Source organism: Aplidium turbinatum, chromosome 5 (assembly GCF_918807975.1).
Source record: "Aplidium turbinatum chromosome 5, kaAplTurb1.1, whole genome shotgun sequence".
Lineage (NCBI taxonomy): Eukaryota > Metazoa > Chordata > Ascidiacea > Aplousobranchia > Polyclinidae > Aplidium > Aplidium turbinatum.
Window position 1 is genome coordinate 9,473,118 of NC_137476.1, and position 14,309 is coordinate 9,487,426.

Genomic DNA, 14,309 nt, shown 5'->3' on the forward strand with positions numbered 1-14,309 from the left:
CACAATTTTACTTTTTAATTTCCTTATTATGAATTAATTATTTCCTCTTACTTCCTCATATTGATAAACTAAATTCCTGAACTTTTTACTTTGAGACTGATAGTCCGGCAGCCCGTGACGTTTTTGTAACATCATAAGGTACAAAAGGTTTGAGTGTTTTATCAACCTTGCCCCACTGTGGGATGTTCAGAAACCCACATCCGAGGTTTCACTGCTGGGGCGTTTGGGGGCTACGGCCCGGTGAAAAACCCATTTTAGGGGTCAAAAAAACATCATAAGGTACAAGAACAAAACCTATGCCAGAGTTTATGCCTTCACTTGTAGACTTTGGAACAAGTCGATCTGGGTGCCCCAGATGGGGCATTCCCGAATAAGGGGCCCCCAAAGTTGGGGCAAAATACGTAAAAATAACATCATAAGGTACAAAGATGGAACTTCTTTCATCAGTTGGGGCATGTTCCACTGAGTACGAAACAACTTTTCTTATGGCCCCAAAGTGGGGCTTAACCTCATTTTGGGGGTATAACCCCTAAAATTCACAAAATTAACATCATAAGATACATGGATGAAACCAAGTGTAGGTGATAATACCTCACTTACGGACTTCAGAACATTCAAATTTGGTCGCCCCAGGTGGGGCATTCCCGAATAAGGGGCCCCCAAAGTTGGGGCAAAATACGTAAAAATAACATTATAAGGTACAAAGATGGAACTTGTATCATCAGTTAGGGCATGTTCCACTGAGTTCGAAACAACTTTTCTTATGGCCCCAAGGTGGGGCTTAACCTTATTTTGGGGTATAACCCCTAAAATTCACAAAATTAACATCATAAGATACATGGATGAAACCAAGTGTAGGTGATAGTACCTCACTTACGGATTTCAGAACATTCAAATTTGGTCGCCCCAGGTGGGGCATTCCCGAATAAGGAGCTCCCAAAGTTGAATCAAAATACGTAGCCTACCGGTAAAAATAACATGATAAGGTGCAAAGATGGAACTTCTTTCATCAGTTGGGGCATGTTCCACTGAGTTTGAAACAACTTTTCTTATGGCTCCAAGGTGGGGCTTAACCTCATTTTGGGGTATAACCCCTAAAATTCACAAAATTAACATCATAAGGTACATGGATAAAACCAAGTGTCCTTCGTTTATATTTCAAAACGTCTGCAAATATTTTGGAAAATCAACAAAGCATGTAAGATATAATATCTACACAGCATAACATTTGCTTATTAGGTTAAAATTTATCACTATGAAAATACATATTGTACGCAGGGGTGGATTGGCGGCTAATCATATTAGCTTACTGGGATTTCGAAAACGTTCCCGGTTGGCCGGTCAGAGGGTCACTGTCCTGTTTTATGTACAAAAGAAAATTTTATTTGAAGTATAATAGTCGTAGCGCTATATCCTTATTCTTTGTTTGAATAACACTGACAATGATTGAAGTTACAAATCGAAGCTTGCTATACAAATACGTACAATGTCTAATTTTATAGCCTACATCGTATTACCGGTGAAAGACTTTTTCTGAAATGAAATAAATTGTTTGTGAAACGAGCATTTTTATGCTAAATCTATTTTGATAGAAGTGGACCGTTATTATTTTTAAATTCCCGGGCTAATTCAATTTGCTAATCCGCCCCTGATTGTACGTAGGCCTACCTACATTTAAGTTTCTCTCAGACTAAACACTGAACAGAAACAAATCACACTATGTGGTCTCATTTAAACAACTGAGAGGACTTCTCGAATAACATGTGATTTGTGCTGAAAAGAATGGAAAAATTGCTCGCTACAAAATAACGAAACCTGGAACGGCGTGCGAAAGAAACGTTAAATTATACACTAGTAGAACGAAAAGATGCACATTGAACTATTTAAAAACGTATGCCCTGTTCATCAAGTCAAAGGGCTTCTTGAAAAAGCATGCCTCCTGCATAATCTCTCTCGGGTAGGCTATGCAGTATGCACCATTGGCCCCGGTTTGCAGCCATGTGAAAAGATCAATCCTAACACTTTGTTTTATGTGGTTTCGTGAGTTCTGGTGGAAACCGTAAAATTAATACAAGTTCAAAATATCATACTCTATCCCCATGTTTACAAAAAGTTGCTTATGTGGGCTATAGCCTACAATTTATTTATGCTTGAGGTGGAGAAAGGCAAAAACATCTATTCATTAAGGGTCTGCAGGTTCGTCGTCAGAAAAGTCGCATTCATCCGTTTCTGTTGTTTCATCATCTGATTCTGTTCCGTCTTGGTCCAAACCCTTCTCACTTTGCAGAACGTTGTCCAGCGTAGACGGAACTGGACCTCCATGAAACCAAACCAGTGAATTTGCCATCTTCCAGACGCCAGCCGCTTTCAACTGGTTTCTGGAAAAAGCTTCCTTTTTCAGCAGCATGATTCCAAATGCCACAAATGTAATTCGCTCTGAGTATTTTCTGATGGAGCACAGTTTTGCACGGGGGAAAGTTGCTTCCATCTGAACCTTTCAGTCGTCGCAATGGATTGGAACCTTTCAGTTTGTATGTCCCAATGAATTTTTTAAATCGTAATTCATTAACGCAATGACCACTTTTACGTCCATACATCTGGCACACAAATTTTTCAATGCCTTTTTCAATGTTTTCATCAAGATTTTTCGAATATCCCAAAGCAGCAAAGGCATGTTAAGCATGCACATTTTTCTCCAATATATTAAGGGGTCGAGCCTTCCCTTTACCCGAAAAAGCAGCTGTATGATCACAGCCTGTAAAGCAATGAAAACCGGGAAGCGACCGAAGCATGTCTGCAGATAAAGTACTGCCAAGCTTTGATACATCAATATATCTCAGAGTGTTGTTTGCCTTTACACCAACTTCCATCCATATGTTACGTCTTTTTGTACAAACGACAAATTTCCCAACAATATAATCAGAACATTCGTGTCATTAGAGCGGACTACCACATTTTTCACGTCATGGCATGAGGTGACGATGTGGTACATTAGGCGCGTATCTGCTTCTTCGTGGTAGCATAACAAGGACTCCTCTTCACCACACAACATTTTTTCGCTATCTTTTCGATAAACATAACATTTTTCATCAAGTGTAGCATAAAAGAACCTTAAGTCGAGGAAGCTGGAATACTCATCTGATTTTCAAGAATTAACAAGAAAATGCACCAATGCTTGCTTGAAGTTGTCATTCCTCATTGCGGCTGCAAAATTAACAGGTCGTTTTATGGCCTCTCCTTCGATGACGTATTGCTGATCGCGGAAGCCATGAATTGCTCGGCGATCTCGCTCGGCATCTTTCATGGACGGCGATACAGTTCTATCGAAAACAACGTGTATTGTTTTCCCACTGTGTCTGCACAATTTCTTCAAAGTCGTCATTGCAACACCTCCGAACGTCATCGGCAAATCTCCAAGAGTGTGAAGAAGAAACATACCATCGATTTCAAGAGCCTTCAAAAGCATTGACTTTTGGGTTGATTTCATCGTTGCATCCATATGGCACAAAGACAGTGGTACTGGTGTGAGGGGGTAAGACAGCATCAATTCCACGTCTACCTTGTGATCTACTGCTAAACATAGAAGCCTTCCCATCAAATTGCGTTCCATGCTCAACCGATAAAATTTGCCTTCGCGGGTTATGCTTTTCACAACGGCAGCTTCAGAAGCAAAGTTGCAGATTTTGTTTCTACGTGCTGGCTTGTTGAAAGTGCTAGCGTCCTGGTGGCATTGATTTATAAATTTGTTTCTATCCTCAGTTCCTTTTTGAAAAACATTCAAAACAAAATTTGAAGTGGCAGGAGCGACTGCTTTTCCTGTGCTAATATTGAATAGAAAGGATACTACGAAGCTTGCACTAAATGGATTAACTGTACTGCTTATTTTTTTGCATTAGTTTATCCAAATGTCTGCGATCTCTATCGATGCTTGAAGGACGAAGGTCAAATGATGCTTCCTCTGCTGACGTCATCTCCAGATCTTCATAGAAGTTGTGAAGGATCGATCGGCGCATAAAGTGGGTAAGTGCCCATCTCTGTCTGGCACCAATTGAATTGGTGAAAAACGAAATCCCAGTGAGTCGATTGGCGGATTCTGCATTGATTGTTTGCTCCAAAGCTTGATCAACAGCACATCCGCAGAAGTTTATTTGAGTTCTTTTTACGGACAAGATGCCTTGTTCAAACAGATCACTTATTCCAGGGTGAATTGCTTCCATTTTTAGCATGTTATCCTGCAGTCGCAAAATCCATCTTGCATAATTTGGTTGATTGAAAATGAAGAACACGCTTGACATCTCTCCTATGCAGTGCACAAACAACTGATGATTTGCAAAATAAATAGTCCGAGCAAAGAGGAGGTACGTCTTGACAAGTTTTAAGTATCCATACCAGTAGCCTACTGGGCAGTCTTGCCATTTTCTCCTGTTTCGGTTTTTCTTGAAAATTCTTTGTAGGAACTCAAAAAGTCTTTAACATCGTCATCCAAAAAGCCAATCGTTGACTGGGATGGACGAATACATAAACGACGTAGTTCTTCGTCCAGATTTTCAGGAGCAGGGCATTGTAACAAGAATTGATTAAAATGCAAGATTTCTAATGCTGCTCCGAAAAGAACGTGTATTCGTTTGCACTTATTGTAATGAGTACCACGCAGAAATCCGTTAAGGGATCCTTCGGCAAGAATACCAGCTTCTGTTAGGATGTATGGACCACCTGAACCATCCAAGTACTTACCCATAGCTTTAAAGAACGCCATGCAAATGTGGAAACCACCCAGTAATATGAACAAGCGGTCACATTTTGGACTTTCTTGCTCTTGAATGGTGAGGGCATGTTTTGCAATGGCCAGATCGTATGTAACACACAGGTACTCTTGCTACCACATGTACGTATGCTACTGTACACTACAGTCTTCAACCGGTGAAATATTAAATTATAGTTGCTTATTAAGAAATTATGACTTTCGCACCCGGTATCAGTCTTTGTGCTAGGAAAAATCCTCAGGTGAAGCAAAAAAAATTTTGACGTTTTGCAAACACTTGGTTCCATGCAAATAGGCTACAACCTTGAATTTGGGGTTGTATATCCTAAAATGAGGTTAAGCCCCACCTTGGAGCCACAAGAAAAGTTTTTTCGAACTCGGTGGAACGCGTTCCAACTGATGATAAAAGTTCCATCTTTGTAGCCTTCCTTATGATGTTATTTTTACGTATTTTGTCCCAGCTTTGGGACTCTTTATTCGGGAATGCCCCACCTGGGGCGACCAAATTTGAATGTTCTGAAATCCGTAAGTGAGGTACTATCACCTACACTTAGTTTCATCCATGTACCTTATGATGTTAATTTTGTGAATTTTAGGGGTTATACCCCCAAAATAAGGTTAAGCCCCACTTTGGGGCCATAAGAAAAGTTGTTTCGAACTCAGTGGAACATGCCCTAACTGATGATACAAGTTCCATCTTTGTACCTTATGATGTTATTTTTACGTATTTTGCCCCAACTTTGGGGGCCCCTTATTCGGGAATGCCCCACCTGGGGCGACCAAATTTGAATGTTCTGAAGTCCGTAATTGAGGTACTATCACCTACACTTGGTTTCATCCATGTATCTTATGATGTTAATTTTGTGAATTTTAGGGGTTATACCCCCAAAATGAGGTTAAGCCCCACTTTGGGGCCATAAGAAAAGTTGTTTCGTACTCAGTGGAACATGCCCCAACTGATGAAAGAAGTTCCATCTTTGTACCTTATGATGTTATTTTTACGTATTTTGCCCCAACTTTGGGGGCCCCTTATTCGGGAATGCCCCACCTGGGGCACCCAGATCGACTTGTTCCAAAGTCTACAAGTGAAGGCATAAAATCTGGCGTTGGTTTTGTTCTTGTACCTTATGATGTTTTTTTGACCCCCAAAATGGGTTTTTCACCGGGCCGTAGCCTCCAAACGCCCCAGCAGTGAAACCTCGGATGTGGGTTTCTGAACATCCCACAGTGGGGCAAGGTTGATAAAACACTCAAACCTTTTGTACCTTATGATGTTACAAAAACGTCACGGGCTGCCGGACTATGAGAGTCTTCAAAGGAATGTTTAAAAATGAATTGTGATGTCACAGAAGACCATGCAAGATAAAAAAAAAAATACAGGAAACTGGCTCAGTGTGATCGCGCGCACGACTTTGGAAATATAAAAACGGAGATACAATAATAGACCTTTTGCATAACAAACCAACAGAGCGTGACGTTGGAGTCGTGAACGACTAGCCGCTGTTTGCAATGCTGTGCAATAGAGTTAGTGGCGTAGTTTGCAGGCGAATAAATTGTTTAACGTTTGCTTAAGCTGTTGTTTTGTGGTCTTTACAGGCGTGTATCAGTGTTTCAGTATAATTTTCCAGAAAATAAAACTCTTTTAAGTTGTAAACTTAGGCTACAGAAGTGTTAACCTTCGACCCGTTCTTTATTGTATTGGAAGCGATCTTGCCCGGCAAAGATAGGAAGAATTTCCTGTATTACACAGCTTCAAAAGCTAAGCATGCAAATCAAAATGTTGATGCAGAACTTGATGACGATGTTACTTTCGAAATACCTCAAAATGATACAGGAGCACTGCATCTAGGCTACATAGACTAGCGGTGGAAGATGAATTTTTCTTGGTGTTGATGAAGCTTCGCCTGGGTTTGTTTTATACAGACTTAGGCACAAGGTTTGGTATTACTTCTGCATTCGTATAGTACACCGTATTTTTTATTCATGAATGCATCTCATCTCATGTATTCAAGGTTGATTAGTTTGAACCTATTCCGTCATCGTGATGTTATCATAGCAGCCATGAAGCTAGACTTCAAAAAGGACTAGCCTACTCAAGCACCATGATCACCATCGACTGCACTGAAGTACGTCTCGAAACACCATCCTCACTTCACCGTCAGTCGCAAACGTACTCGAACTATAAAAGTACGAACACTGCAAAGGCATTAGATTAGTGGGAGTTGATCTAAGAAATGGGGCTATTATGTTTGTATCTCAGTTGTAGGCTACACTGGTAATGTGAGTGACAAAGAAATATGTCAGAGGAGTGGATGTTTCACCTTTTGAAGCAGAAAATAGCTGCTAATGCACTGCACTTCAATGATGCTGTTATGGCCGAAAAAGGGTTTCTTATAGAAAAAGATTTAGCCTACATGGTATTGGTCTACATTTGAATATCTCTCCTTTCCTAGGTAGGCCTCAAATGAGTGAAGACGATGTGTTGAATACACGAAGTATTGCACGCCATCGCATTCATGTAGAGAGTGGGCCATAAAAAAAATTCGTCAATTTCACATCTTCGACAGGAAAATACCAGTGACTATGCTTGGCATCACCAATGAAGTGTGGTTGGTTTGTTGCATATGTTATGCAGAATGAAAAGAAAATGTTGCAATAACGTGATCCATAATTCCCGGTCAAAATGCACACGCTCCACAATGGCCGTCCTAAATTGCCTTTCCTAGTCTGTTAGCCAACATTATGATTAAAACGAACAAGAACTGAAGTGTACCGATAACTTACAACAATTCATAAACACAAAAAATTTACTTTCACCTGCCAGCGACCTCACGCTTGCTTGCAATAACAAGAAACGTCTTCATAAACCGTAGAAAACAAGCGATTCTTAACCTTCAGACTCCGCGTAACTCAAACGTCACGCTCTGGTGATTTTGAATGTGCAAAAGGTCCATTGAGAGATCCCTTTTATTTTGTCTGTGGCGAAAAACAGTAGAGCTATGCGCACAAATATATTCAACAACATACAAGAAGCAGCGCTGCTTCTCGTGTTTTTAATGTGACAAATGTAACACATCGGCATTACGTTGAAAACAAGATAGGCCTTAAGCTTAAGTTCCATAGATCTATATTAGGGACAGTAGAATATCGGGACGACTCACTTTACTGATTTTTCTTGCGAAATGGACAGCTGGAGGGAGGAGGGTTACTAAAAAGTTCAAAAATTAGCAGAACTGCACAACGCTTTCTTCGCTTTTAGGTAAATTCATTCTCATCAAATGAATTTCTATATTTGGTTAAAATTTTGGGTGCTAGAAAATCTGCAAAGCCTGACGGCAGTGTGAGGCTGCTTTCCGTTACCGGTGTTGCGTAGGGTTGCCAGATGTTCACTATTTTAATGAACAAATCACTACCGGTATTTTAAGAAAATTGATTGATTGATTGAATCTTTATCCTCGGACTGGGAAAGCTTCTTGCAGAGCTTAATCCTGGCAGTTTCGCATACTTGTAGAGGCTTTGAATCACTGACGCAGGCCCGGTCATCGAGATTGACAGAGTGAAGTTTCCGATTGTTGAAGTGTCGTTGCCGGGGAACTATTCCATCCATTAGAAGCCGCTGAATGGAGAGCAGTCCTTAACGTGCGTTGCTCAAGCGCACACCCCGAGAGTCGAACCAGCGCCGCTTGATCTTGAAGCTTCTTCGTTCCAGAAGTGACGCGCTAACCAATTGAGCTATCGATTCACTGTAAACTATTTTGCTAATAGTGATAGTGAACATGTTCACTATCTTGACAATTAATTTTTGTCTGCAACTCTGTCAATATATTTTAGCCAATAGCCATGGATTAACTATACACTTCTGCTGCTTAGAGAGTAAAAGCACATGAGTCTGGTGCTTTGAGGAAAAATCCCTAATATGCTACCCCAGTGTAATTTCGCCAAAGCCAGGCTTGGCCAGCACGAAGTCCAACAGTGGAAAAAAACAGTGCACCGTAGGCTACGGTGTACATCTAGGTAGCTGACATAATGAAAGCCACTTGCCTGAGCTACCAACAGCCTAGAAGTTTGGCCATTTAACTGTTTGTTTATAGACTGTGTAGGCCAGCTACCCAATCATGTGTGATGTGGCTAATAAGTTAAGATCATCGCTGGAAAATGGACTAACTTCTTTCAGAAAGAAACTGCACCTAAATTGTTAAAATTTGTCCAGTATGCAATGTCTATCCCTTATTATTATAGACCTATTATAGACTTATATCACTTCTCTCTCCAATTTCTAAAATATTTGAAAAAAGCCTCTATGAACGGATTTACAATTATTTTGCCGAATCAGATCTTCTGACTTCATGTCAACATGGTTTCAGAAGTGGTCATTCTACTTCAATTGCTGTCTCTCACATATACGACGAATTCATTTCAACTATAGATAAAAAAAACATAACTTGTTTAATATTTCTTGACCTTGCAAAAGCATTTGATACAGTAAATCATGATACCCTGATCAAGAAATTACAAAGATATGAAATACGTGGACTAGCCTACCTTTGCAACTATTAGAAAGTTATCTCACACACAGAAAGCAATACACAATAATTAATGGTATGGCATCAGGTTTGCGAAGTGTAACATGTGGTGTTCCACAGGGTTCTACACTTGGACCGTTGTTATTCATTATTTATATAAATGGTTTTTCTTCCATTTCGTCTTTTCAAATGAGCCTTTTTGCTGATGACACCAATTTAACTATGTCCAACAAAAATCTTTCTTCTCTAGAACAAAATGTCAATACAGAATTGATCAAAATTGACAACTGGATGAAAATGAACAAGCTCTCCATTAACTACAACAAAACTGAGTACATGATACTAACTAAACAAAAGCTTAATGTAAAGATGTACGTTACGATAAACGGAAATGAATTGCAAAGAAAAAAGTGTATTAAATATCTTGGTGTATTAATTGATGACTCCCTCAACTGGAAATGTCACATTCAAAATGTTGTAAAAAACTTGCTAGAGGCTCCTGGGCCATTCTTCAACTCAGAAGTTATGTGGATACTAACACTCTGAAAACTGTGTATTACAGTCTTATATATTCTCATCTTCAATACTGCATATCCAGCTGGGGTGGAGCCTGTGACAGTGCACTGGATCACTTATTTAAGCTACATAAAAGAGTTGTTAGAATCATGACATTCAGCAACTATACAGCTCACACATTGCAACTTTTCCATAAACTACAGCTGTTAAATATACAAGAAATCTACAAACTAGAGATTGCAAAATACATGCACAGAGTCCATTTAAATTTATTACCAGAAACAGAATGTGATATCTTCCGCAGACTATCGGAATGCCACTCAGTGGTCACTCACACAATACTCGCCAATCATCCAGTAGTAACTATTTTGTATCAAGGGTGCGTACTGAATTGGGTAAAAAGCAGATGTTAATCAGGGGTCCTAAAATATGGCATGAGGTTCCAGGTGATCTCAAAGGTCTTTCTCCAACTTCTTTCAAAAGAAAATTTAAATTCTACCTTCTTGATTTAAACGACACTGTATAAATAATAACTGTTTTGTCTATATATAATTACATTATTCTATTTGCTCAATGCTCACCTCTTTGGTATAGGCCTACGTTACTTTTGATTTTTTACTGATTAAAATTGTCAACTGATATCTCTTAAACTCCACAATTAATTCATGCAGTAGCCTAGCACGGTAGTAAACCTGCTTAGGTTTTTAGTTTTCTTTTTTTCTTTTTTTGCCTAATAAAAACATGTGTATCTATATCAGCAAATGCTTGATTTTTTGAATGATTGTTTGTGTATTTATTGTATATCATGTTATTTAGACCTACATCACCTAGCTTGAGGTGGCTGCTGACTAGATGACCGCTTGGTCTTTTCGCAGTCTCCTCGTCATATGACACACAGCAGATTATTGCATATTTTGTATTCTTTTCATGTTTGTGTTTGTGACAAATAAATAAACTGACTGACTGACTGTATCTAATGCCAATGTTGAGAGAATTTTCAGTGTTATGGGTAACATATGGACAGATGAGCGCAGTGGCGCAGCCAGGGGGGGTTTGGGGGTTACAACCCCCCTCCTTTGGCACGCGTGTGACGTCATGATATTGAGAATGATGCTTTCAGTCTCTATGCCTCAAAACAAAGTTTTCCTAATTTTAAACGAAACTGCATTAAAGAGCGAGTTTTGCCAATACCAAACATTCAAATATCTCAGCTGGGAATTAGCAACAAGAAAACATAGAAACATAGCTTTATTACCGAAAAATGCTCAAGAAAACGTGATCTTATCCTTTTGATATGCCACCGGACAGCACCATTTTACAGGAATATTTCTACCCATGTTTTTTGTTGAAAATGCTCCCCGCCGCTCGGTGTCGCCTTTGGCGAAGACGCCATCGGGCTTCGCCCGACAGCCGTCAACCCCCCCCCCCCCCTTTCAAAATTCCTGGCTACGCCACTGAGCGAAACCGTTTAGCTGATTATTCTGTTAAAAGTGAATTGTGTGTATTCTTTATTGAAGGCAGCAGTCGCATGAAAAGTATGTTAAGTAAACTAAGTTACATAAGCAAGTAGGAGCTAGCGTTCTAATTAGCGCTTCTAATCGTGGGTCTCTTTTCTTGCCATTTTAGCATCAGCAGGTATATGCTGTGTACACTGCAAGATACTGGCTAGCCAATTACCTGGATTAAACCTGTGATAAGTAGAGCACTATACTTGCTAAAGAAGATCAAAAAAGTAAAATTTAATTAATTTTCATCTGTGGTATCACTTATGAACCAAATTGTTGTGTCAGACAACATCACATATTGCATTGCAACAATTTTTGCATATTATTTATGCAATAATTCTTTGCATATTTGGGCGTGGTTGCACTCATTTAGGCGTGTGGCTTGCGTTAGAGGGTGGAATTGCGCGTATTTTGGGCTTTGGCATGTGTTTGAGACAGTGGTCTAGCCAAGAAAGGGGTTTTGGGGGTTGCAACCCCCCCCTTTGGCACGCGTGTGACGTCACTATATTGAGAATGATGCTTTCAGTCTTTATGTCTTTAAAACAAAGTTTGCCTAATTTTAATGCAGTTTCGTTTAAAAAAGCGAGTTTTACCAATACCAAACATTCAAATATCTCAGCCAGGAATTAGCAACAAGAAAACATAGAGACATAGCTCTATTACCGAAAAATGCCCAAGAAAACATGATCTTATCCTTTTGCTATGCCACCAGACAGCACCATTTTACAGGAATATTTATACCCACATTTTTGTTGAAAATACTCTCAGAATGCACCAAATTCAAAGTCATTTTTCAAAATTTTCTAGGGGAGGCCCCCCAGACCCCCCGCCACTGCTTTGAGAACTTTGAGGGTGCGGTCGCGCGCTTTCAAAATGTTCACTATTTTGAGGAAAAAAATCTGGCAACCGTAGTGTTGCGTGAAGTCTACCGCTGCATTATAATGACTTGAATACTATTCAATAAACATTTGATAACTGCACAGGGGTGGGCAAACTTTTTGTACTGAGGGCCACATTTGAAAAAATGTTGCAGCCGGGGGGCCGCACACTCTCATTACAAAGTAGGAAAATTTACCCGGTGTGTAAATAAACGCATATTCATATTAAACACAATTTTTTTATTTCACACTCAGGTACGTTTAAAGCTATGCAATCATCATCACAAAAGTTAATGAGATTTTGTGCAACTGTGCACAATTTTTCACAAACTTTTGGTTTGGTTGTGTCTTTTTAAATTGTACTCCTTGAAAACAGCCACGGACTCACGGCACAACAAGCAAACTGCTTTATTCCCAATTTCGATAAAATAGTATTTAACAGTCCATTCCCTTATTGAAAACACGACTTTCGTCTTCAATCTTTCGCTTCTTATCAGCACTCAATATTTTAACAGAGTAAAAATATAAATCTTTTATTTTTTAACAAAAATCCTGTCGAAGTAGAAAACATTAAACTGTGCGTCTCAAATAACAACGAAAAGCTATTTGGAGGAAAGTAGAAGTACTGGTAGGCCTACCGTAGCCGCTACCGTATTTGTATTTTATGATCTAACAATGCGTGAGAGCATGTTGCAATACATGCGCGACTGACGTGTGTGTGTTTACGCACTGAAAGTGAAGAGAAAAACACACTCGTAAAGGGAATAATATTTTGTCATGTAACCTGTTAAATTAAAACAATAAGTGATGAGTAGTAGTTTCTGCAAGTGCCGGCGGGCCGCATAAAATGGTCTCGCGGGCCGCATGCGGCCCGCAGGCCGTAGTTCGCCCACCCCTGTGATAACACATATTTCCTACATTTATTTTGGCGATACACACTTTGTACGCATGTGGGCAGGTCATATAAACTGCACCTGAGTATGCGACATATGGCAGTAGACCTCAAGCTGTAGTTGCATCAAATTTTGTCATAACATTGTGACCCTCCAGTTGTCCACCTTACTTTTGAGTGAGCAATCCCCTACTTCTACCATCCCTAACCTAGGCCTATATAGCCTATAGCCTAAATGAAAACAAAAAGTTGTTTACTGCTCCGACAGTCAAGTGAATTCTTGTGATTTTATTCAAATATCAAAAAATATCATGCCCTACAAACACTAGCGTTCGCAGGGGGGGGGGGGGGGGGCATTGGGCCATGACCCCCCCCACTGTCAAAGCAATTAACAATGTTGTTCTATAGACTAAGCCAATTCGAAATACATGGCCCAATCCACCTACCCCACCCCAGGTAGGCCTATGCCAATGTGGCATAGTGTTCTGTAAGCCTATTATAGTGAGAAAAAAATGGATAAAGTCTAAACTAAAACCATCCTGGGGTATCATAAAAACGTCTGGGATATCAATGGCCAGTGGCCTAGCCAGGAGGGGGTTTGGGGGTTACAACCCCCCCCCCCTTTGGCACGCGTTGTCGGCAGCAGTGGCCGAGTGGTTAGCGCGTTGGGCTCGCAGTCGAGAGCCTGCATGTTCGACTCCAGCCACCCGCACTTGCTGTTGTTTCTCTGGGCAAGAAACTTTACGATAATTGCCTCTACCCAGTGATAGATTTCGAGTAATGGGTAGTACCAAATTTAAGTCATAAGTAGAGTAGACAACCGGAAACAGATATTGCAGTCGGCCGCAGCGTGGGTCAGGTGTACGTCGGAAGGCGTACACCGATGCATAGCGCTCAAGCCCGCTTTCCCGCAATGCAGGATAAAGATAATAAAACAAAACAATCAGTATGACGTCACGATATTGAGAATCATGCTTTCAGTCTCTTTATGCTTGGGAATGATGCTTTCAGTCTAAAAAAAACTTGCCTAATTTTAAACAAAACTGCATTAAAAGAGCGAGTTTTGCCAATACCAAACATTCAAACATCTCAGCCAGGAATTAGCAACAAGAAAAACACTAAAAGTAAGCCTAAAATACAAGCGAATATAATGTGTTTATTTGTCTATTTAAACAGCTGACAGGTAATTGGTGTACTTTTTAATCAGACATACTTTGATTACCGGTACCGGTA

At 40.0% G+C, this 14,309-nt stretch overlaps 1 protein-coding gene across 1 annotated transcript in view; it reads right to left on the bottom strand.

Annotated features, from left to right (window-relative positions):
- LOC145770741 (uncharacterized) overlaps positions 1-14,309 on the bottom strand; it is a 251,215-nt gene that overhangs the window by 180,179 nt on the left and 56,727 nt on the right. The window lies entirely within an intron of this gene.